At 38.7% G+C, this 22,977-nt stretch overlaps 1 long non-coding RNA gene across 1 annotated transcript in view; it reads right to left on the reverse strand.

The window, feature by feature from the left end:
• Positions 1–17,935, reverse strand: part of LOC137501216 (uncharacterized) — a 51,551-nt gene extending 33,616 nt beyond the window's left edge. Inside the window, exon 1 of the long non-coding RNA XR_011018427.1 lies at positions 17,858–17,935. This is a non-coding gene — a long non-coding RNA (uncharacterized lncRNA). The remainder of the gene's footprint in view (positions 1–17,857) is intronic.
• Between the last annotated feature and the right edge of the window lie 5,042 nt (positions 17,936–22,977).

Here is a 22,977-nt window from a genome sequence, read left to right on the forward strand (position 1 = left end):
AACCTTGATCACTGCTGTCACAAAAAAATAAACACTCACATCACCAAGCCACCATTTTAAAACAACTGAATAACACAGCACATACAGGTTACAACCTTGGAACACAAATAAAACAGCTGATTGCTTTAAAAGCATTTCCACACGTGATCACAAGCATAACCTTGCTACACCATTACTCTTCAATCAATACCTTCCAACAACTCACTTAACAGTAACTCTCAATAACTAACTAACTTCACCGTCAAGATCATCTCTTTATATATATATATCTTGGCCAGGTTTCCAGAAAGATACGTTACAAGCAATAGCTTCATGAAAATTCCAGAGTGCCTAATACAAAGACTATAATATATGGAATATTTTCAATCGTTCTCGTGCCTATTACCATTCTGGAAGTTACAGTTTTGTTTCACAATTATGGATTACAATTTGTAGATACAGATAAGAATAAATTATAATATTAATTCACAGGTACTTACATTAACGGAACTGATATTAATATCTATGTACAACACATGTTTCATGACATTACCTCACACATAATACGATCATTTGACTACGTAAATAATAATACCAATACTTTCATGACATAACCTCACTTACAATACGATCATTCAACTACGTAATTAATACTAATACTAAATGGATGTACATCACTTCATAGTCATACAAGTAATAATAATAATAAAATAATGATGATAATAATAATCATGATCGTAAAATAATAATAATAATTCGACCTCGATATCTGCATTAGTTTCCCATGGGTGAGCGAACATTGTTTTCAAGTTATACCTGTTATTGCACTTGCGTCCATATTCCCCCTATAACTTGAAACAATTTCCACACTTGTCACACTCTCTTAGTCCACACCATTTAACTACATACAGACTACCTCAGTCACACAGCCCTCCTGTTGGCGCTGTCAAAGTCCACAGTTCGCAGCCTGGCGGTGTCTGCGTTCCAGGTGATGGTGATCCACAGGTCCTCACGTGGCATTCGAAGCTTCGCTGGCTTTCCCCTCATTCGTACCTTGTTGTTCAGGTGGCACCCTTGTTTGGTGGTTGTCAGTTCGGACCCCATTGGTTCTCTGTCTCGTAGAGGGGGTCCCTATGGCTGTGTCATTTGCCATCGCTGCCCCCATCTCCAGGGACATCGTCTGAGCCTCCCCATATTTCTGCTCCAAGCTGAACATCCTCCCTGGACAGTTCATGGTGCCGTGGAGCTTACTGCGGCTGTCGAGCGCCTTGCTCTTGGTGTCATTCCGGTACGGCCGATTCACCGTCATGTCGTCTGGTTGTTCGGTCTCGGCATCAAATACCTGCGGCATTCCGTTGGTGCACTGAGTCCTCTCCTGCGGCTGGACTCGGTAGTTGGCTCTTAGTTGGTGGGCACTGCCCTGGTGACCATGGACAGGAGTATTGAATCTTTTGGACTCAAAAATGAAGAATAACACCATAGGACCGTGGTGATGCTTAAACAGTTAACTTCCTTCATTCAGGCCCAGGCTAAAAACATCAAAGCCAAGGTTGGAAAACTTGAGGAGAACATCGGGGCCCAGTTGGAAAAACTCACGGAAAACATCAGGGCCCAGTTTGGAAAACTCAAGGAGAAAATCGGAGCCCCGTTCAAGACCGGATCGACATCAGAAGAGGGAACCAAATACCTGAGCGCTGGACTTCATGGGCAGGAGATGGAAGTACGACACAGCCCTCAGTTATGTTCAACCTGCAAGGAATTTGTGGGAGAATTTGGCGGGCACCCAGCAGTGCCCACCAACCGACAGCCGACTACCGAGCCCAGCTGCAGGAGAGGACTCAGCGCACCAACAGAACGCCGTGGGTATTCAATGCCGAGACCGAACGACCAGAAGACGTGACGGTGAATGGGCCGTACTGGCATGACACCAAGAGCAAGGCGCTCGACAGCCACAGTAAGCTCCACGGAACTGTGAACTGTCCAGGGAGGATGTTCAGCGTGGACCAGAAATATGGGGAGGCTTAGACGATGTCCCAGGAGATGGGGGAAGCGATGGCAATGACACAACCAGTGGGAACCCCTCTACGAGACAGAGAACCAATGGAGTCTGAACCGACAACCACCAAACACGGGTGCCACCTGATAGAACACCAAGGTACGAACGAGGGGTAAGCCAGCGGAGCTTCAAATGCCATGCAAGGACCTGTGGATCACCATAACCAGGAACGAAGACACCGTCGACTGGACCCAGCGGACCCACCATGGGAAGGTGGTGGTCCCCGATGGAACCGCTGGGCTGCGAACTGTGGACTTTGACAGCACCAACAGGAGGGCTGTGTGACTGTGGTAGTCTGTATGTATTTAAAGTTAAAAACTTCATATTTAGGTTCCGTATTGAAGCAGAATTCACATCAAAGAAAAGTACAATAAGTTCCACCTTTTCAATACATTATATTATGTGACAGTTTTACGTTACAGTTAAACCTTCACATTTTTATACACTCGGGACCGGTTTCGACAGTGTCCCTGTCATCATCAGCCAAGAACAATTAATCGAGGACAATAAACCTTACAATGCTTCAGGTATGATATGACAGTGAATATAAAATTATACATTATTTATCTACAAAAAGGTGTGAACATGTCCAGGTAAAAAATCACGATTTAAGAAAAATCATAGTCCTGTAGGGTGTACACTTATAAAATTTCTAATTAAAATAACGAGTTAAAAATCTGCTATTATATTATAGCTATAGCAGAGTATGTTTATAGGTGTAAATCTATGGAGTTTTGGCACTCAAGACATATAGCTATGTTTGACAAGTTAAAGGTGTTCAAACATTTAGTTAAATGGTGTTCCACTTAAAATATGTGGTACAGTTCAGCTGAGGTTATGGTAAATATGTTTGTAGGCTTAATTTTGGTATTTCTAACACTCGAGACATACAGCCATGTGTGACAAGTTAAAAGTTGATAAAACATTTAGTTAATGGTGTTCCACTTAAAATATATGGTAAAGTTCAGCTGAAGCTACAACTTGGACTTGAGGAGCAGATAATTATGTAAAATATCAATATAAGTAGAAATGAACAATTTGAATGGATCACTGCTTGTTGATGTAGATGATCAGCGGGTCCTATTAAACAATTATACATGTTGACATGTGGTTGTATATCATCTTGCTAAGAAGTAACAAAGGTCCTGGCTGAAATGGTGCTTGTAGATCTTATATTGTAGGTTGTGATTACATAAATTGATTAGAAGGGATACTGATCCAAGTCGGAACCTATAAGAAATAAAACGCGATATAAAGTTACCGTATTTAAGAAACGAAAGGGAGTTAAATTTCGCGAAGTATTGGTGAATGAGAAACTCACCTCAGGTGCCAAGTTGATGGTAGACGGAACGTAGTGGAACTGACAGGCTGAGGAGAGACGAGGCCTAGAAGGGAGCAGGGAGGGGCGGAGTTACTGAGTTAGGGGAAAGAGGTAACACGGTAGAGGCGGGACTGTGATCAGGTGGGCGCGTGCGATGGTAGGGGAAATATGTAAGCGTGTTGTGTATTGTTTTGAAGATGGATCGGTTTTTTGGTATTTTAAGAGTGTTCATTATTTTGATAAAAGTGTCAAAAAGTATTGTAGGTTTTTCGGAGAGATCGTTAAGGTTAAAATTTGGGTTATGGTATTGATCGAGTGAGATGTAGAATTGTTCGGTGAAATCGAGTATGGGGCCTTTATTTATTACTTCAATGATGTCTATGTCGTTATTCATACCATAAAATTTATGTTTATAATCATGTATATGTTGGCCTATTGCGGAAAATTTTCTGTATTTTATCGCATTTACGTGTTCAGTATATCTGATTTTGAACGATCTACCGGTCTGTCCAAGGTAGGTGCTGAGACAGTCGTTACAGTGGAATCTGTAGACGCCTGATTTGTCAGAAGGGTTAGAGGTATTGATTGAGTTAGAATTGTATAGGATATCTAGATTTCTGTTATTAGTTTTGAAGGAGATGTTAGTTTTCTGTTTCTTAAATATATTTGTAATTTTGTGAATATTACGGTTGTAGGTAAAGGTTGAAAAAGATTTCGATTTAGTAGCTTCTTTGATTAGGTTCGATTTTGGGCGATGTCTGAATTTGCTGATTATATTTTCTATAAAATTCTTGTTGTATCCATTATGAGCTGCGATATTACGTATGGTATTTAATTCTTTGTTAAGGTCTGATTTCGACATTGGGACATTAAATGCTCGATGTACTAAGCTATTATAAGTGGCCCGTTTATGGCTTAGGGGGTGAATAGAGTCTTCTTGTATTGTAGTGGCAGTATGTGTAGGTTTTCTGTAGACATTATATTTGAAGGAAGATAGAAGTCTGGTGATAGTGAGATCAAGAAAATTAATAGTATTATTGGCTTCGGATTCCAGTGTAAATTTTATGTCTGTATCAATAGTGTTAAGGTGCGTTAAGGTGGTAGCTGCGTCTGTAGTGCGTTGGTCCATAATAATAAATACATCATCGATATACCTGGACCAAAGATGTATATTGCTAAATGTTGTGTTATTGTCAATTTTTGTATGTTCTAAAAAATCTAAGTATATTTCTGCTAAAATGCCGGAGGCTGGGGATCCCATGGCTAGGCCGTCTTGCTTGTATATTATTTTATCGAAGGTGAAGTAGTTGTTATTGATTAAAAGTTTCAAGATAGACATAAAGTCAGTGATCTCAAGTTGACTAAGTTGACTATGGTTATGCAAATTTTGAGGGATAATTTTAAGAAGTTTTTCTGGTTTAATACTAGTGTACATATTAGTGATATCAAACGAATGTAAAGAGTGGTATGGTTGAAGTGTAAAGTCATCCAGTTGTTTGATAAGTTGTAGTGTATTCTTGATAGATTTTCTAGACTTAAAGGTGTAGTGTCTTTTAAGAAATTGTTGAGTGAATTGTGCTACTTTGTACAATGGGCTCGGTCTGTAGTTTACTATAGGACGTATCGGGACATTAGGTTTATGTATTTTAGGTTGTGCTTTAACGGTGGGAAGTCCTGGGTTCATTTTAATTAGTTTGCTTTTTTCACTGTCGGTTAAAAGAAATGATGTGTTTTTAAGCGTCTGTTTTAATTGCCGTTGGATGGTTTGTGTAGGATCTTTGTTAATTATTGTAAAGGTGTTATCTGTGAAAAACATTTTGGTTTTGGATACATATTCTGTTTGATTCATAATAACAGTGGTGTTGCCTTTATCTGCTTTCGTGACGATAGTATGAGTATCTTTAATTTTATTTTTAAGTTGAATGATTTTATTTCTATCTTCGAGTTGAGATTTGGTCATGCTTTGGGTAGGTGATGTAAAGGTTTTCTTAAGCTGTTTGTTGACTTCGTGTCTGAGTTCATCTTGTATATCATGAGGCATCTTCTTTATCGCTGTTTCCGTTTCTACTATTAGTGTTTTCGCAACATTTAATGGGTTATAATTAGGCCAGTTGTGTTTAGGGCCTTTTGACAAAATAGTGATCTCTTCATCATCGAATGTTGTATTAGATAAATTGATGAAAGGAGAGTGAAAGTCAGCTATAGGGTGACTGGCAGTGTTTGGGTTGATCAGGTTATTAGATGGTTTGTTGGTTATGGAAGATCTGTTGAGGAGGGTTTGAAATTTGTTGTCTAATGTGGACTGTTTTTGGACAAGCAAAGTGGATAGTTTACTGTAAATTTTCTCTTGGAAAATGTTCCATTGTGAGTCTGATAACAACATGGCAACTTCGAGGTGGGTTTCATACAATCGGTTGTTTAAGAGTGATTTTTTCTTATGTAGAAATTTCAATTCATTTTTGAGCCATAATTTGTTAGTTTTACGGTTAACTTTATATTGATGTGGTAAAACATGTTTCTTATTGTTATTCTTTAGAAAGTTTGGAGTCAGATCGTAGGCGATACATTTCTTTAAGAAGTCTATGTCTTTGATTAATTTTCCTATTTTGATTCTTAAGTTCATATAATAATGAGCTTTAGTTTTTGCCTGGTTGGCTACATTATTTAAAGTTAAAAACTTTCTAAAGAATAACAATAAGAAACATGTTTTACCACATCAATATAAAGTTAACCGTAAAACTAACAAATTATGGCTCAAAAATGAATTGAAATTTCTACATAAGAAAAAATCACTCTTAAACAACCGATTGTATGAAACCCACCTCGAAGTTGCCATGTTGTTATCAGACTCACAATGGAACATTTTCCAAGAGAAAATTTACAGTAAACTATCCACTTTGCTTGTCCAAAAACAGTCCACATTAGACAACAAATTTCAAACCCTCCTCAACAGATCTTCCATAACCAACAAACCATCTAATAACCTGATCAACCCAAACACTGCCAGTCACCCTATAGCTGACTTTCACTCTCCTTTCATCAATTTATCTAATACAACATTCGATGATGAAGAGATCACTATTTTGTCAAAAGGCCCTAAACACAACTGGCCTAATTATAACCCATTAAATGTTGCGAAAACACTAATAGTAGAAACGGAAACAGCGATAAAGAAGATGCCTCATGATATACAAGATGAACTCAGACACGAAGTCAACAAACAGCTTAAGAAAACCTTTACATCACCTACCCAAAGCATGACCAAATCTCAACTCGAAGATAGAAATAAAATCATTCAACTTAAAAATAAAATTAAAGATACTCATACTATCGTCACGAAAGCAGATAAAGGCAACACCACTGTTATTATGAATCAAACAGAATATGTATCCAAAACCAAAATGTTTTTCACAGATAACACCTTTACAATAATTAACAAAGATCCTACACAAACCATCCAACGGCAATTAAAACAGACGCTTAAAAACACATCATTTCTTTTAACCGACAGTGAAAAAAGCAAACTAATTAAAATGAACCCAGGACTTCCCACCGTTAAAGCACAACCTAAAATACATAAACCTAATGTCCCGATACGTCCTATAGTAAACTACAGACCGAGCCCATTGTACAAAGTAGCACAATTCACTCAACAATTTCTTAAAAGACACTACACCTTTAAGTCTAGAAAATCTATCAAGAATACACTACAACTTATCAAACAACTGGATGACTTTACACTTCAACCATACCACTCTTTACATTCGTTTGATATCACTAATATGTACACTAGTATTAAACCAGAAAAACTTCTTAAAATTATCCCTCAAAATTTGCATAACCATAGTCAACTTAGTCAACTTGAGATCACTGACTTTATGTCTATCTTGAAACTTTTAATCAATAACAACTACTTCACCTTCGATAAAATAATATACAAGCAAGACGGCCTAGCCATGGGATCCCCAGCCTCCGGCATTTTAGCAGAAATATACTTAGATTTTTTAGAACATACAAAAATTGACAATAACACAACATTTAGCAATATACATCTTTGGTCCAGGTATATCGATGATGTATTTATTATTATGGACCAACGCACTACAGACGCAGCTACCACCTTAACGCACCTTAACACTATTGATACAGACATAAAATTTACACTGGAATCCGAAGCCAATAATACTATTAATTTTCTTGATCTCACTATCACCAGACTTCTATCTTCCTTCAAATATAATGTCTACAGAAAACCTACACATACTGCCACTACAATACAAGAAGACTCTATTCACCCCCTAAGCCATAAACGGGCCACTTATAATAGCTTAGTACATCGAGCATTTAATGTCCCAATGTCGAAATCAGACCTTAACAAAGAATTAAATACCATACGTAATATCGCAGCTCATAATGGATACAACAAGAATTTTATAGAAAATATAATCAGCAAATTCAGACATCGCCCAAAATCGAACCTAATCAAAGAAGCTACTAAATCGAAATCTTTTTCAACCTTTACCTACAACCGTAATATTCACAAAATTACAAATATATTTAAGAAACAGAAAACTAACATCTCCTTCAAAACTAATAACAGAAATCTAGATATCCTATACAATTCTAACTCAATCAATACCTCTAACCCTTCTGACAAATCAGGCGTCTACAGATTCCACTGTAACGACTGTCTCAGCACCTACCTTGGACAGACCGGTAGATCGTTCAAAATCAGATATACTGAACACGTAAATGCGATAAAATACAGAAAATTTTCCGCAATAGGCCAACATATACATGATTATAAACATAAATTTTATGGTATGAATAACGACATAGACATCATTGAAGTAATAAATAAAGGCCCCATACTCGATTTCACCGAACAATTCTACATCTCACTCGATCAATACCATAACCCAAATTTTAACCTTAACGATCTCTCCGAAAAACCTACAATACTTTTTGACACTTTTATCAAAATAATGAACACTCTTAAAATACCAAAAAACCGATCCATCTTCAAAACAATACACAACACGCTTACATATTTCCCCTACCATCGCACGCGCCCACCTGATCACAGTCCCGCCTCTACCGTGTTACCTCTTTCCCCTAACTCAGTAACTCCGCCCCTCCCTGCTCCCTTCTAGGCCTCGTCTCTCCTCAGCCTGTCAGTTCCACTACGTTCCGTCTACCATCAACTTGGCACCTGAGGTGAGTTTCTCATTCACCAATACTTCGCGAAATTTAACTCCCTTTCGTTTCTTAAATACGGTAACTTTATATCGCGTTTTATTTCTTATAGGTTCCGACTTGGATCAGTATCCCTTCTAATCAATTTATGTAATCACAACCTACAATATAAGATCTACAAGCACCATTTCAGCCAGGACCTTTGTTACTTCTTAGCAAGATGATATACAACCACATGTCAACATGTATAATTGTTTAATAGGACCCGCTGATCATCTACATCAACAAGCAGTGATCCATTCAAATTGTTCATTTCTACTTATATTGATATTTTACATAATTATCTGCTCCTCAAGTCCAAGTTGTAGCTTCAGCTGAACTTTACCATATATTTTAAGTGGAACACCATTAACTAAATGTTTTATCAACTTTTAACTTGTCACACATGGCTGTATGTCTCGAGTGTTAGAAATACCAAAATTAAGCCTACAAACATATTTACCATAACCTCAGCTGAACTGTACCACATATTTTAAGTGGAACACCATTTAACTAAATGTTTGAACACCTTTAACTTGTCAAACATAGCTATATGTCTTGAGTGCCAAAACTCCATAGATTTACACCTATAAACATACTCTGCTATAGCTATAATATAATAGCAGATTTTTAACTCGTTATTTTAATTAGAAATTTTATAAGTGTACACCCTACAGGACTATGATTTTTCTTAAATCGTGATTTTTTACCTGGACATGTTCACACCTTTTTGTAGATAAATAATGTATAATTTTATATTCACTGTCATATCATACCTGAAGCATTGTAAGGTTTATTGTCCTCGATTAATTGTTCTTGGCTGATGATGACAGGGACACTGTCGAAACCGGTCCCGAGTGTATAAAAATGTGAAGGTTTAACTGTAACGTAAAACTGTCACATAATATAATGTATTGAAAAGGTGGAACTTATTGTACTTTTCTTTGATGTGAGTCTGTATGTAGTTAAATGGTGTGAACCAAGAGAGTGTGACAAGTCTGGAAAGTGTTTCAAGTTATAGGGGGAATACTGATGCAAGTGCGATAACAGATATAACTTGAAAACAATGTTCTCTCATCCATGGGTAACTAATGCAGATATCGAGCTCAAAGTATTATTATTATTATTATTATTATTATTATTATTATTATTATTATTATTATGAACACTGAAAGGCATAACAGTCTATAATGATAATGTATGTATGTATGTATATATGTATGATCATTATTATTATCATTATTTTATGATTATTATTATTATTGTTATTATTACTTGTATGTATGACTAGGAAGTGATGTACATCCATTTAGTATTAGTATTATTATTATTTACATAATTGAATAATCGTATTGTGTGTGAGGTTATGTCATGAAAGTATTAGTATTATTATTATTATTTACGTAGTTGAATGATCGTATTGTGTGTGAGGTTATGTCATGAAACATGTGTTGTAGATTTTATTTATTTAGCGTATGATGAATACAATATTATATACAATATGTACAATTACCATCTCAAGTTCATAACTAAAGTTCAATGTCAAAATTTGAGAGCCAGAGAAGAGCTTCGTTTGAGACACAGTTTAAGTCCTCTATAGAGCCTCTATAAGCACGCAAAGGACACTCAAATGCAATGTGATGCACTGTCTGCTCCCCTTGTCCGCAGTCACATTGCGGTGATGTCTTCCATTTCCCAACTGAAGAGAGTGGCTCCACACCTACCTTGGCCGGTCCTAATTCTGTTCTGCATCCTCCACTGCCGTCTGGGAAGAGAAAAACCATCTGGGCACTTGCATGGGTTCTCAATGATGTGATGATGTGGTAATGAGGATTGCTGTTGCCATAGTTCTTTCCAGGCGTCCGATAAATTCATTGCAGTACGCCAAGAAGGGTGTCTGGATTTCAGTTGTTTAGCTGGGAAAGCTGCTATGTCAGAATGAATAGGGAGGTGAGGATTGTTTTCAATTTTCTTCCATAAGTTAAGCAGTGACTGTGATCTTCTTAGGGATGGAGCTGGTATGTGGCTTAAGGTGGGAAGCCAGTGTGTGTTAGTTGGTCGGATGCATCCTGTAATGATACGCATTGCTTGGTTCAGCTGGGTGTCTACTAATCCAGTGTGAGCACTGTTAAGCCAGGTAGAGCAGCAATATTCAGCGACGGAATAAGAGAGTGCAACAGCAGTGGATCTCAGGACTTGAGCATTAGCACCCCAGGATGTACCCGCCAGCTTTTGAAGGATGTTATTTCTGGCCTTGATCTTGGCTGACACATTATAGAGGTGATTCTTGTAGGTCAAGGACCTGTCCAGGGTGACTCCCAGGTAGATTCTCTCCTCTGAATGGTATAGTTGGTTTGTATCCAGCACTTCTATTCCGCAAGTGGAAGGTAGACACAACAGTCTTCTGGGGGTTTGGTCTAAGGTTGTTCTGATAAAAGTAATTGTCTAGAATCTTTAAGTCTGATGTAAGCATCGACTCAGGCTCATCGAAGTGTTAGTGTTGGGCAACCAATGCAATGTCATCTGGGTAGATGAATTTTCTGGATTTGGTTACTGGAAGGTCATATGTGTACAGGTTGAATAGAAGAGGGGCCAATACAGAGCCCTGAGGGAGTCCGCCGTTTATCTTATGTACTTTACTTCTGGAGTCTTTGGAAAAAATCTGGAAGTACCTATTACTCAGCATGTTACTGAGTAATGTGGAGAGTTTCAGGCAAGGGATGATGCTGATAAATTTGAGAAGGAACTTATCTTGCCACACGGTGTCATATGCAGCTGTCAGATCTAAGAAGACGCACGTGCTTACCACTTTGTTCTCAAATCCATTTTCAATATGGGCAACTAGTGCTAAAACCTGTTCTTCACATCCTCGTCCAGGTCTAAATCCAGCTTGCTCAACTGGAATACGCCGGTTTATTGTCACAAAAATCCTGTTATGTATCAGCCTTTCCATAAGCTTCATTGTAACACTGAGTAGTGCTATTGGCCGGTAACTCTCAACTTTTGTTGGGTCCTTAGATGTTTTCAATACAGCTATTATTTTTGTTTTCTTGAAGAATGAAGGTAGGTTACCTGTCTCTAGTATGTTTGAGAAGAAGTTAGTAAGCCATTTAGCAGCAGCTGGTCCAAGATGAAGAAGGAACTCTGGATTATACCATCAGCACCTGCCGCTTTGCCAGGTTTTAGACTTTCTAAGGCCTGCTTAGTTTCTTGTAGTTGAAATGGGGCAGAGAACTCCGAGGATCGTTGAGCTGAACGTTTCTTTTCCTTCAGGAGGTGCTTTACGTGCCTTCTATGATGCTTTTCAACTGAGACTTTTGAGGTACAGATCATATGCTTGGCCATGTCGTCTAGACTGATGCTTGTTTTCGGTCTAATTTTGCTGTTTCGTGTGTCCAATTTCCTAATCAGACTCCAAGCTTCTCTGCTGGAGTGAGTTAAGTCTAGGGACTCTACAGTTTCTTGCCAAAATCTCTTCATGTTTTCATCTAGGGATTGTAACAGTTCCAAAGCTGTATCTGGATCACCATTGGCCTCAAATTCTTTGAAGAGCCTTTCACCCTCCTCGTTCCAGCCGGGGATGTATTGTTTACGATATCCTCTTGGGATACATCGTTTTGCTGCACTTTTAACTACACCGATGAATCTGCTGTAGTTACTATGGATAGGTCTTATCCATCGCAGGTTGGAGTCAGTCTGTTTAGAAAATTCTTCCCAATTGGCTTTTTTAAAATTCCATCTCTGTTTTGGGCAGGAGTGAACGATGGGCACAAGCAATCCAGACTGGAGAATTATTGGTCTGTGCTGACTATGAGGAAATTTGTTGAGCACTGTGCGTAGTATGTTTCTGAGTGGGTGTTGTGATTGTGTTACAAAACAAAGATCCGGGGTGTATTCTTTGTTCCATCGTGCAGAAGAGAAGGAAGCCTTACCCTTGGCATCATATATAAGTTTAAGGTTTACAGTTTCCATCCAGTCAGTGAGCTTTTCCCCATTACAGTCATTCTCCTTGTATCCCCACAGTGTGTGATGGCTGTTGAAGTTGCCTGCAATTATACTTGGATTTTGCAGAGATGGCAAGGGAATTCCAGAAGGTTTATATACGTTAACTACTGTCAAATCACAGACTTTGACTGAGGTAGTAAATATTTCATTATCTGAGGAGGATGGCAAGACTTGATAGTGGGTTATAGGGCCTATCACTCCTCACATAGGTGGCAATCCCGTACTTTGCATGATTAACTGCGGACACTAATTTAAATAATTCTCCCTCTGGATTGCAGTTGGAGATAATTTTCTGGGTGGGTTTCTTGAAGCAGGATGATATGAGTCTGGTGTTCTTTGAGAATCTTTGCTAGATGTTCACACTTTGCTCTGCTTATGCCCTCGATGTTAAGCTGGCATATTTTCATTGAAGGGCCAATGTTACGAACTTGAGGGCCCTGAGAAGGGCCTCTAGGAGTGGTTCTTCTCCGTTTTCCTTGACCGGGAGGTCGTATACGACAGTTCAGTCTCATCTTATTCTGATGTTGCTCACTTAGCACCATCCGGGGGACATGTGTAGGGTAATCTAAGGTTAAACCTACGGACATGAGCAACAGCGGTCCCCCTGTTGTAGATAGACATTTATATCAGCTCTGTTAATGTAAATACCTGTGAAATCATATTATAATTTATTCTTACCTGTATATATAAATTGTAATCCATAATTGTGAAACACACTGTAACTTCCAGAATGATAATAGGCACGAGAATGATCGAGAATATTCCAAACATTATAGTCTTTATATTAGGCTCTCTAGAATTTTCATGTAGCTATTGCTTGTAACGTATCTTTCTGGAAGCCTGGCCAGGATATATATAACGAGACGATCTTGACGGTGAAGTTAGTTAGTTATTGAGAGTTACTGTTAAGTGAGTTGTTGGAAGTTATTGGTTGAAGAGTCATGGTGTAACAAGGTTATGCTTGTGACCATGTGTGGACATGCTTTTAAAGCAGTCAACTGTTTTATTTGTGTTCCAAGGTAGTAATCTCTATGTGCTGTGTTATTCAGTTGTTTTAAATGGGCGGCTTGGTGATGTGAGTGGTTTTTTTTTTTGCGACTGCAGTGATCAAGGTTATGTGTGTGTTTACTTTGTAAATAAAATACGTGTACCAACTGACAGCATCTCGCGTGCATCTTTGTGGATAAGTTACAAATTATGATCGGTGCAGAATTCAACCAGCCGACTTTCTCTTTCTTTCCTTTGTCCCAATCTGAATTCTCCTACTGTATTACCTTCTCTTCCTTAGCCTACCACTGCATTCCAATCTCCCATAACAATTAGATTCTTGTCACCTTTTACATACTGTATTAAATTTTCTATCTTGTCATATATTCTTTCAATTTCTTCATCATCCGCTGAACTAGTAGGCATATAGACCTCCACTATTGTGGCCGGCATTGGCTTGGTATCAATCTCTACAACAACAATAATCCTTTCACTATGGCTGGTTATAGTAGCTTACCTGCTGCCTTATTTTCTTATTCATTATTAAACCAACTCCTGCATTTCCCGTTTCATTTTGTGTTGATAATTCTGTAGCCGCCTCACCAAAAATACTGCTCTTTCTGCCAAAGTATTTCACTTATACCAACTACAATCTAACTTTTGTCTATCCATTTCCCTTTTTGGATTCTCTAACCTACCACAAGAATTCGTACTTCTAACATTTTACGCTCTGACTCGCAGAATGTTAGAATTCATCTTCCTGATGATTGCTTCCTCTCATGTAGTCCCTCTGGAATATTTTACCTGGGAGGAAGCCATCATCAACACATCAGTCATTATTCAGAGAGAGCTGCATGTCCTCGGGAGTTAGTTACGGCAACAGTTTCCCGTCGCTTTCGGCCATGTAGCAGCATCGTATGTATGTATGTTCAGTCTTCAGCCCTAAGGCTGGTTGGATCCTCAACAGCTCTGCCATCAGCTGTCATAGATGTCCTCGGCATCACTGATGAGGTGTACTAGGGAAATGAGGAGTGAGGTAATTTCCCGTTGCTTTCCTCACTGAGCCAGAAGTTGCTATTATATATCAGTCTGCCAAGCCCACTGAAATGCATGCACCAACCGACCCTATGAGCAACGTTTTCACACCATTCATAGCAGGGACTGGCTGCACAAGGAATGGCATTACTAGCATCGCTCATACCTCAGTCACTTTCATATTGTCAAAGCCAAGGATAAGACAGAGAGAGATCAATGAAAGTAACAAAATTGCTCTAGCCCAAACCAGAAGACATAGTGCACTGTAAACACTAGGTCCTGCCAGAAAAGGCATGTAGCAGCATCAACACAGCTAATCCATGTTAAATATTACTACATGACCATATCAGTCAGTCATTCAGACTACCACCCTTGCCTCTTTCAAAATGCTGCTACCCCCTTTTCGATGAACCATTCATTAGTCTGGTCTCTCGACAGATACCCATCCGTTATGGTTGCAATTGCAGCTTGGCTATCTGCTTCATTGGAAGGTGCAAGCCTCCCCACTGCAGCAAGGTCATATGGTTCACAGAGGAGGAAGAAAACATAAAGGTCCAATAATACTGATCAATACTACCATTCATGCTCACCAATATTAGTGCCGCAGCTCAGCATGGAGTGACTATCATTTCTTTACTTCTCGCTGCTTTCTCGCGGAAGACATGGTTGGGGCGGTCGACAAGGCCGCCAACCTCTCTAGCTAAGAACTAAAACAAAGGGGCCTGGGGGTGTAAGCCCCCAGATTAGAGCCACCGCAAAGCAGAGTTAGGCCTCTAGTTTCCTGTGTAAACACCATTGGTCTGGACAAGATGACTGGTCTGGATTGGTTAACACATTGGAGACCGAGCCCGAGTGTGTATCGGGGTGGGGTAACAGCTCAGACTGACCGCGCCCGAGGCTAACTCGGGCCCGCGTGTTTGTTATATTGTCAACACAGCCAGGACGAGAATCGCTCGGAAAGTATACATACCACTTTAAAGAACTTTTATGACAGCTATACCGTGCGTTCGTATCCTCTGTCGTCCTTTTCTCAAACTTATAGCAGCTTGTTTTTGCTCGAGTTCGCTTCTACACTCCATGCTTCCAGCTGCTCAAGGCGCGCGCTTTCAGAGTTTTGTTTACATCGTGCAAAGTGTTTAGACTGCGTTTTGTTTCTGCTATAATGATTGGATCATTGAATGAAGGTGGAATTGTAGAGATTTTAGAAGAGATTTTTGATGACAGTGGTTCAGAAGAAGAGGTAGATGATTCCGACCTAGATCCTGATTTCGAACTTCATGTTGGTGATGAAGGTATTTATAACCTATTCTATCAGATGTGATTTTGCACTTTGTAGTTTATTTAGCTAATGTTTCATGATCTTCATATAACTGGATATTCATTTAGAACAAAGTGACGCAAGCGATGATAATTAAAAGGCAGGGACTGATTCACATTCGCTGGGTACTTATGGTGATTTTGATGCACTTGCAACGCCCGTGCATATAAAAGAAAAGAGGAAAACGGGAAAGTAACAAAGAAAGAGACATACTGGTGGTATCCAATGTGTTCTGTAGCACTTTGTGTCCCTGAATGTTTCAAACTATTCCGCACTCAAGCTCATTATTTGTAAGACTTTGTTGTCCGACTTTTTTTGTTGCTGTTGCAAAAGGCATACCGTTGGAAAATGTGTAATGTGAAAAGTATTCAATATACCTTAATGCAACTTTTTATTCTGTAGAATAGACACACTTAGTTTTTTGATGATATATACGTGTTACAATTGCAACCTACCTATTATTTTCTACAATTTTTTTGAAAACTTTCAAAATATGACGGTCTGCCTGCCCACATGCCACCTTAAGACACGGTCTCCAATGTGTTAAGGTAGGGATGGAGAAGACCATTGTTCTGGATAGGTTAGTGTAGGATTGGACAAGTCCAGTGATTTGGGGACAAGCACTGGGGGCCTGAAGGCGTAAGCTCCCAGGTCAGAGCTGCCACGAAACAGCATTAGGCCTCTAGTTCCCTGTTCAACAGTTCCTTCCCCCTACAACAGAGAGTGCACAAATTTCTCACCACAGCTGCAGTGCTGTACACTTCTCTGTATTAAGGTGTTTCATATATAATCATTCCTATTCTGTATTCAGCATTGTTCCCTTCAAAATCCTGTTTCTTTGTGTTTTTATTCTGCTGGGGTTGGAAATACAATCTAATTTTTATGATTAATGTGAATGACGTCAGGTATGACGGTATATAGTGTCCTCTTCAGTGTTCTATATGTCAGGTAATAATACAAAAGCCTAGTACTTTCGCACATCTACTCCTTCCTTGTACCCTAATGAACATATCTAATAGCATATAACGGTGCCTACAAGTGAACTGGAGATAGCGGGCTTGTGTACCGTAACCTTTCTAGAAATTTAACCACCCATTCAACACTCTTTTGTCTAGGCCAATAACCTTGTCTGGTCCTGCGGTGTAGGGGGCAACGTGTCCACCTGTCACCCGGCAACGCCGGGTTCGATTCCCAGCCGGGTCAGGGTTTTAAATTGTAATGATTAATATCCCTGGCATGGGGACTGGGTGTTAGTGTCGTCGTTAACGTTCCTTTCCTCATATTCAACACTCTACACTTCCACAATTCCACTAACACGCAGCTTCATATCATATGGTGAAAGTAGTGGCAAAAGATCTGCCGAGGTCAACGCCACGAACAAATATATATTTTTAAAAAGGCCAATAACCTTTATCTACACTCCCGTGATCTTTACTATCAAAAGGCTTGGATAAGTCAATAGCGATACAATCCATTTGAGCCTCTGAATCTAAATATCTGCTATATCTTCTTGGAATTCTGTTAGTTGAACCTACTTCTTTACCAGCATCATAGATCCCACATGCAAACAGTACTGTAAACAAATAAATATTTCAGATACGGTTATAACAAGCATGCTCTGCTAACTAGGCCTACACACCATAATATACTGAAGACAATGGGTAACATGAAAGTAATTATCGATGAGGTACCGGTATTGTAGAAATACAGGACTTACAGTGTAAGGTCGTAATTCAATGAAATATTTACGATAACCTCTTCCAACAGATGAAGTACCGGTATTTGAGTTCTGTTCAATCATTTCAATGACTTTCAATCACGATCCTATTATACACGATGGTTACGAAATAATTACGGTATAGAAATAAAATGCTACTGAGAAATTAACTGGCTGCATAATAAACTAAAATTAAAACCTTACCACTTAATAAGCAAAAACAAGACTTCTTCCCAAGTCATTCACAAGTCCAAAACCAAACAAAAACAAGACCTACTACAAAACAAAACAAAACAAACAATATCGAATTCGAACAGTATATCGAAATACTATCAGATCGATCCCACCTCGTTTGTTCTTGGTTAATAATCGCTGCTATCAAATCCAGAGAAAAAAGATAATTACAGCATGATTAAGGAAACAAAGAAGGATCAATCAATCAATCAATCAATCAATCAATCAATCAATCAATCAATCAATCAATCAATCAATCAATCAATCAATCAATCACTACTGATCTGCATTTAGGGCAGTCGCCCAGGTGGCCGATTCCCTATCTGTTCTTTTTCTAGCCTTTTCTTAAATGATCGCAAAGAAATTGGAAAACATTATTGAACATTTCCCTTGGTAAGTTATTCCAATCCCGAACTCCCCTTCCTATAAACGATAAGGAACAGTGTTGCCAACATAGCTGATTCTCCACTAAATTTGGCGGAATTAGAAGACTGTCGCCGGAGAAATGTATCATTTAGCGGACAGCGGATTTTTTGGCGGAATTCTGGATTTTTACAGCGGAATTTAGTGGTTTATCCATTTTACGTTCTTTTAACATTTGTACTCCAGTCTGTCTCCGAGCTATTCCGTATTTCTTGTCAGGAGCTAGCACTCACATGAGGAAACCACGTTGTTTGGATTTGATGTTATGAGATCATGCTATCAAATTTGTAATGCGTGGGGAATAGGTAGTTATCTCTTAGTTGACGAATGACGACAGATAATGAAACTCTGCGGAAGTAACATTTATATTTATGCTATGAAGGAAGACCGTTTAATGAACTGGCCTGTTCTGCGTGTGGCCCATGAGGTAGGGGATTCACCTAGTTTGCACCCGGCAGTAAAACGCCTACAAGTTTTAACTCGCCGGCTCGCAGGCAGGGGGTTAATCCCAGTGAAACTCACAGATCAGATGAGTGCATACATTTACTTTTATTATTTTATTGTTGTTATTATTATTGCTCATTATTTGAGATCGGATTTCTTGGTGGAATTTTAGCGGAATTTTAGTCGTATTTAGCGAATCTAGAAAATATAAGTTGGCAACACTGATATGGAAAGGTTAGGCATCTCGAAGGACCAGCTGCTGAACGGAATACGTTTACGAACACAGTGAAAAATTTGAAAGGTGTTCAAGCCGCAGGAAGAACTAAGAAAACCGGAAGAGGCTGGACAGATGAACAACGGAAGCAGGCCAGCGAACGCATGAAGGAGTGTCGAACACAGAGAAAACTCTGCACGAAGAGAAAGAAATAAAGTTGTAGGACTGTGGTTGTAGCGTGATCCTTAGTGGTCCATTCGCTTGAAAAAAAATAAAAAAAAATAAATAACAACGATCACTGTAGGATCAAGACCGTAGCAAGATCGATTATAGAGGTTTTAACCGTAAGATCACTTTTGAACCATTCGATTCTACCTCAGTATTGTATTCAAGTGGCGGGGGATTTAAAATATATACATACGACATATACCGGTAGGCCTACATGTTGTTCAATACCAGTAAGCAAGTCTTCGTGGCCTAAGTCAATAAGAGGGTCACACAAGACAAGAAGTTGTACGGAAAAACTAAAGTTGATGAATTCGGGACTTACCTTAAATCACAATTGAATTGTTGGATAAGTGAAGGGAATAATGTGGATACACTTTGGGAAGGAGAGAAGAGATTTGTATAGTACGCGAACCTTTTCTTGGAGCCCTGAGCTCCACAGTGTTGAATGGGAACTAGGGCTCAAGAAAATGTTCGCATACTATACCTGTTAAGAAGGGTAAAATGACCTCAGACCCTCTTTACTATACAAGGGAAATAAGAAAATTAAAAAAAAAAAAAAGAGGTGTAGAACAATAAACATGAAAATCAAAGAGGGTAGGGAGAGTAGGGAAACTAGAAAACAGGTAATGAGTGAAAAGGGAAGCAAAAGAGAATTACATGAATGGCATACTTCAAGAGAGTAATGACCACAAAAGGAAATGTAAAAAGCTGTGTTCATATATTAGGAATCAAAAAGGAAAAGGAATCCATATTCGCACAATGGTGGGAGAAGGAGATTTTTTAACAGATATGGAGAAAACAAATCTATTTAGTAGGGAATTCAGAGATTCAGTAGAAGAATGTCAGGAATTAGAAACCGAAACAGAAGATAGAGAGGGTGAGACACATAAGGAAACAAGAAGCTTCTCATTCACAAATGAGGATATTTTCAGAGAAATCCAACTTCTTCAACAAGGAATAGCATCAGGGAGTGATCAAATTACTTTTTTTTTGTTTTGCTACTGGCTTCACATTGCACCGACACAGATAGGTCTTATGGCGACGATGGGAAGGAAGCGACCGTGGACTTAATTAAGGAACAGCCCCAGCATTTTACTGGTGTGAAAATGGGAAACCACCGAAAACCATCTTCAGGGCTGCCGACAGTGGGATTCGAACCCACTGTCTCCCGGATGCAAGCTAACAGCCGCGTGCCCCCAACCGCATGGCCAACTCGCCCGGTGATCAAATTACTGGGGAGGTATTAAAGGCAATAGGGTGGTATATAGTGCCTTACTTAAAATTTTTCTTTGACTATGTCTTAACCCTCACGGAGTCGCTCACTCATTTGAAATGGTGGTAGTCACACGGGGTGTTGATAACACCCCAACTACAACCTATATAAAGATGTTTTTTTTCCAAAAATGTATTTTATCATGTGTAATATAGATTTACAAACGAGGCTAGCATATGAAAATCATAAAATGCGAAATATTCTACAAAAATCCAAGCATACGAAAATATTGAAATTATTACTCAATTTCCGCATTTCAGTACAAAACAAATTAATACAAGAATATTTTTGAATTACACTCAATGTTTCTATTATCAGATTGAAGTAAAGGCATGTAAGAAAACATTCAACATAACACAAGGTCAGAAACTTAATCTGTATCACTTTGTGGCTCACCTGAATCTTGGTAAAATTTTCCACACACATTCCACATATGTTTCAGACAAATCACTCTACAACAGCGATCACAGTACGAGTTAGTCTTTACATCTTTGTTTCTAGGGCATACTGTGCACCGTGATTGTTTCGGAGCTCGTTCTCGGACGTTTGTCGTCTTACTTTATGTCCAGAGCGATAAACCCCTGCTAGTATCGGAATACCAATCACACACTTTATTTCAGATTCATCAGTATACTTAGCATTGAATAATTTTCGGCAATAGTGTCTATGTGTAATGTTTGTACAAGTAGTAATAGTTCTGATCATTACGTCATCCACAAATAGCAAAAAGCACGTGAGCACTGACTTAGCACTTTTAGCACGGACCTTGACACCAGGGAGATGTAGTACTATGTTTTGTTGACGCGTGCTAATGTTCCTTGGAGGGGGATCTTTCTTCCACTTAGTCTGTTTATCTTTAAACAAGTACCCATTTCCTCCTTCACGGTAAACTGAATCATTATCACTGTCCGTCATTATCCTCTTCACTATCAGCCTCTGTATCACTGTCTTGGATAAGTTCCTCACAATTGTCGCTTTCTTCTGGATCTGACTAATCAAAATCTTCTTCACAACTTTCATCTTCTAAAAGCTCACATATTCTAGCCTCCTGTCGTTCATAGCAACACATTTTCATTAAAAATTATACTTTCACCACTCAAGCGAGAACTGAGTACGGTACTGACATCATAGGTTATGATTTTCATTTCTGTGTTGACGAATAGCTAATATTATAGAGTTTATTATATTAACTGAGTACTGAGCCGGAAATGTTACAATAATGGTCGCGCGGGGCAATGACGACACTCCATGTGTGAAGAAAGAGCACTAACGCCTATCACTGCAATTCTAATTATAAGCAATCGCTGAACACGTCATGGTCAAGGTCACTTAGAGAGGTATAAGATATTACAGCAAGCAAAATGAACTCGATGGCAAAATTAGCCTAAAAAATTAACGTGGGCTGTTGCCAACACTCCACACGACTCTGTGAGGGTTAAATAATAGTGTAATACCAAAGGAATGGAAGGAATCTATATTAATACCAATTTATAAAAAAAGGGTGATAAAAGGAAACCTGAGAACTACAGACCAGTCAGCCTGACCAGTGTAGTTTGTAAAATACTGGGGAGTTTAATAGCAAAGTACATCAGAGGGGTATGTGATGATAAATATTGGTTCTTGAGAAGCCAGTATGGGTTTAGAAAGAAATTTTCTTGCAAGGCACAACTGGTAGGATTTCAGCAGGACATATCAGATCAGCTGGATTCAGGAGGCCAGTTGGATTGCATAGCTCTAGACCTTTCCAAAGCATTTGACAGAGTGGAACATGGCATATTATTAAAGAAACTGGAGGGAATAGGATTGACATAAGAGTTATACATTGGATAAGAACATTTCTAAATTCAGGAGTTCAGAAAGTCAAATTAGGAAATCATGTATCACAGGAAGAGAAAGTTTGGAAGGGAATTGCACAGGGTAGTACCGGTATAATCGGTCAATTACTTTTCTTAATATGCACAAACGATTTAGGGAACAATATAACATCAAAAATAAGGTTGTATGCAGATGACATAATTGTTTACACAGAAATAAATAACATTGAGGATTGCTCAGAATTATAAAGAGTATCCAACAATGGGTTGAAGAGAATAATATGAAGCTTAATGCAGGTAAATCAACTGTTATAACATTTACAAACAGGAGCTTATAAACTGAATTTAAATATACTTTGGATGAGGTAATTGTCCCAAAAGATGACATGTGCAAATAATTAGGTGTGAGATTTGAAAGTAATTTGCATGGAAGGGTCATGTTGATGACATTGTTTGGAAAGCATACAAATCATTACCTGTCATAATGAGGCTACTCAAAGGATGCAATAAAGAATTAAAAGAGAAATGTTGCTTAAGTATGGTTCGTCCATTATTGGAATATGCAAACAGTGTTTGGGATCCTCACCAGGAATATCTAATAAAAGAAATAGATGGTGTGCAGTGGAAAGCAGCAAGATTTGTAACAGGGGATTTCAGGAGAAAAAGTAGTAATCAGAAATGTTAGAGAAACTTG

This window comes from Anabrus simplex, chromosome 6, assembly GCF_040414725.1.
Source record: "Anabrus simplex isolate iqAnaSimp1 chromosome 6, ASM4041472v1, whole genome shotgun sequence".
NCBI classification, from domain to species: domain Eukaryota; kingdom Metazoa; phylum Arthropoda; class Insecta; order Orthoptera; family Tettigoniidae; genus Anabrus; species Anabrus simplex.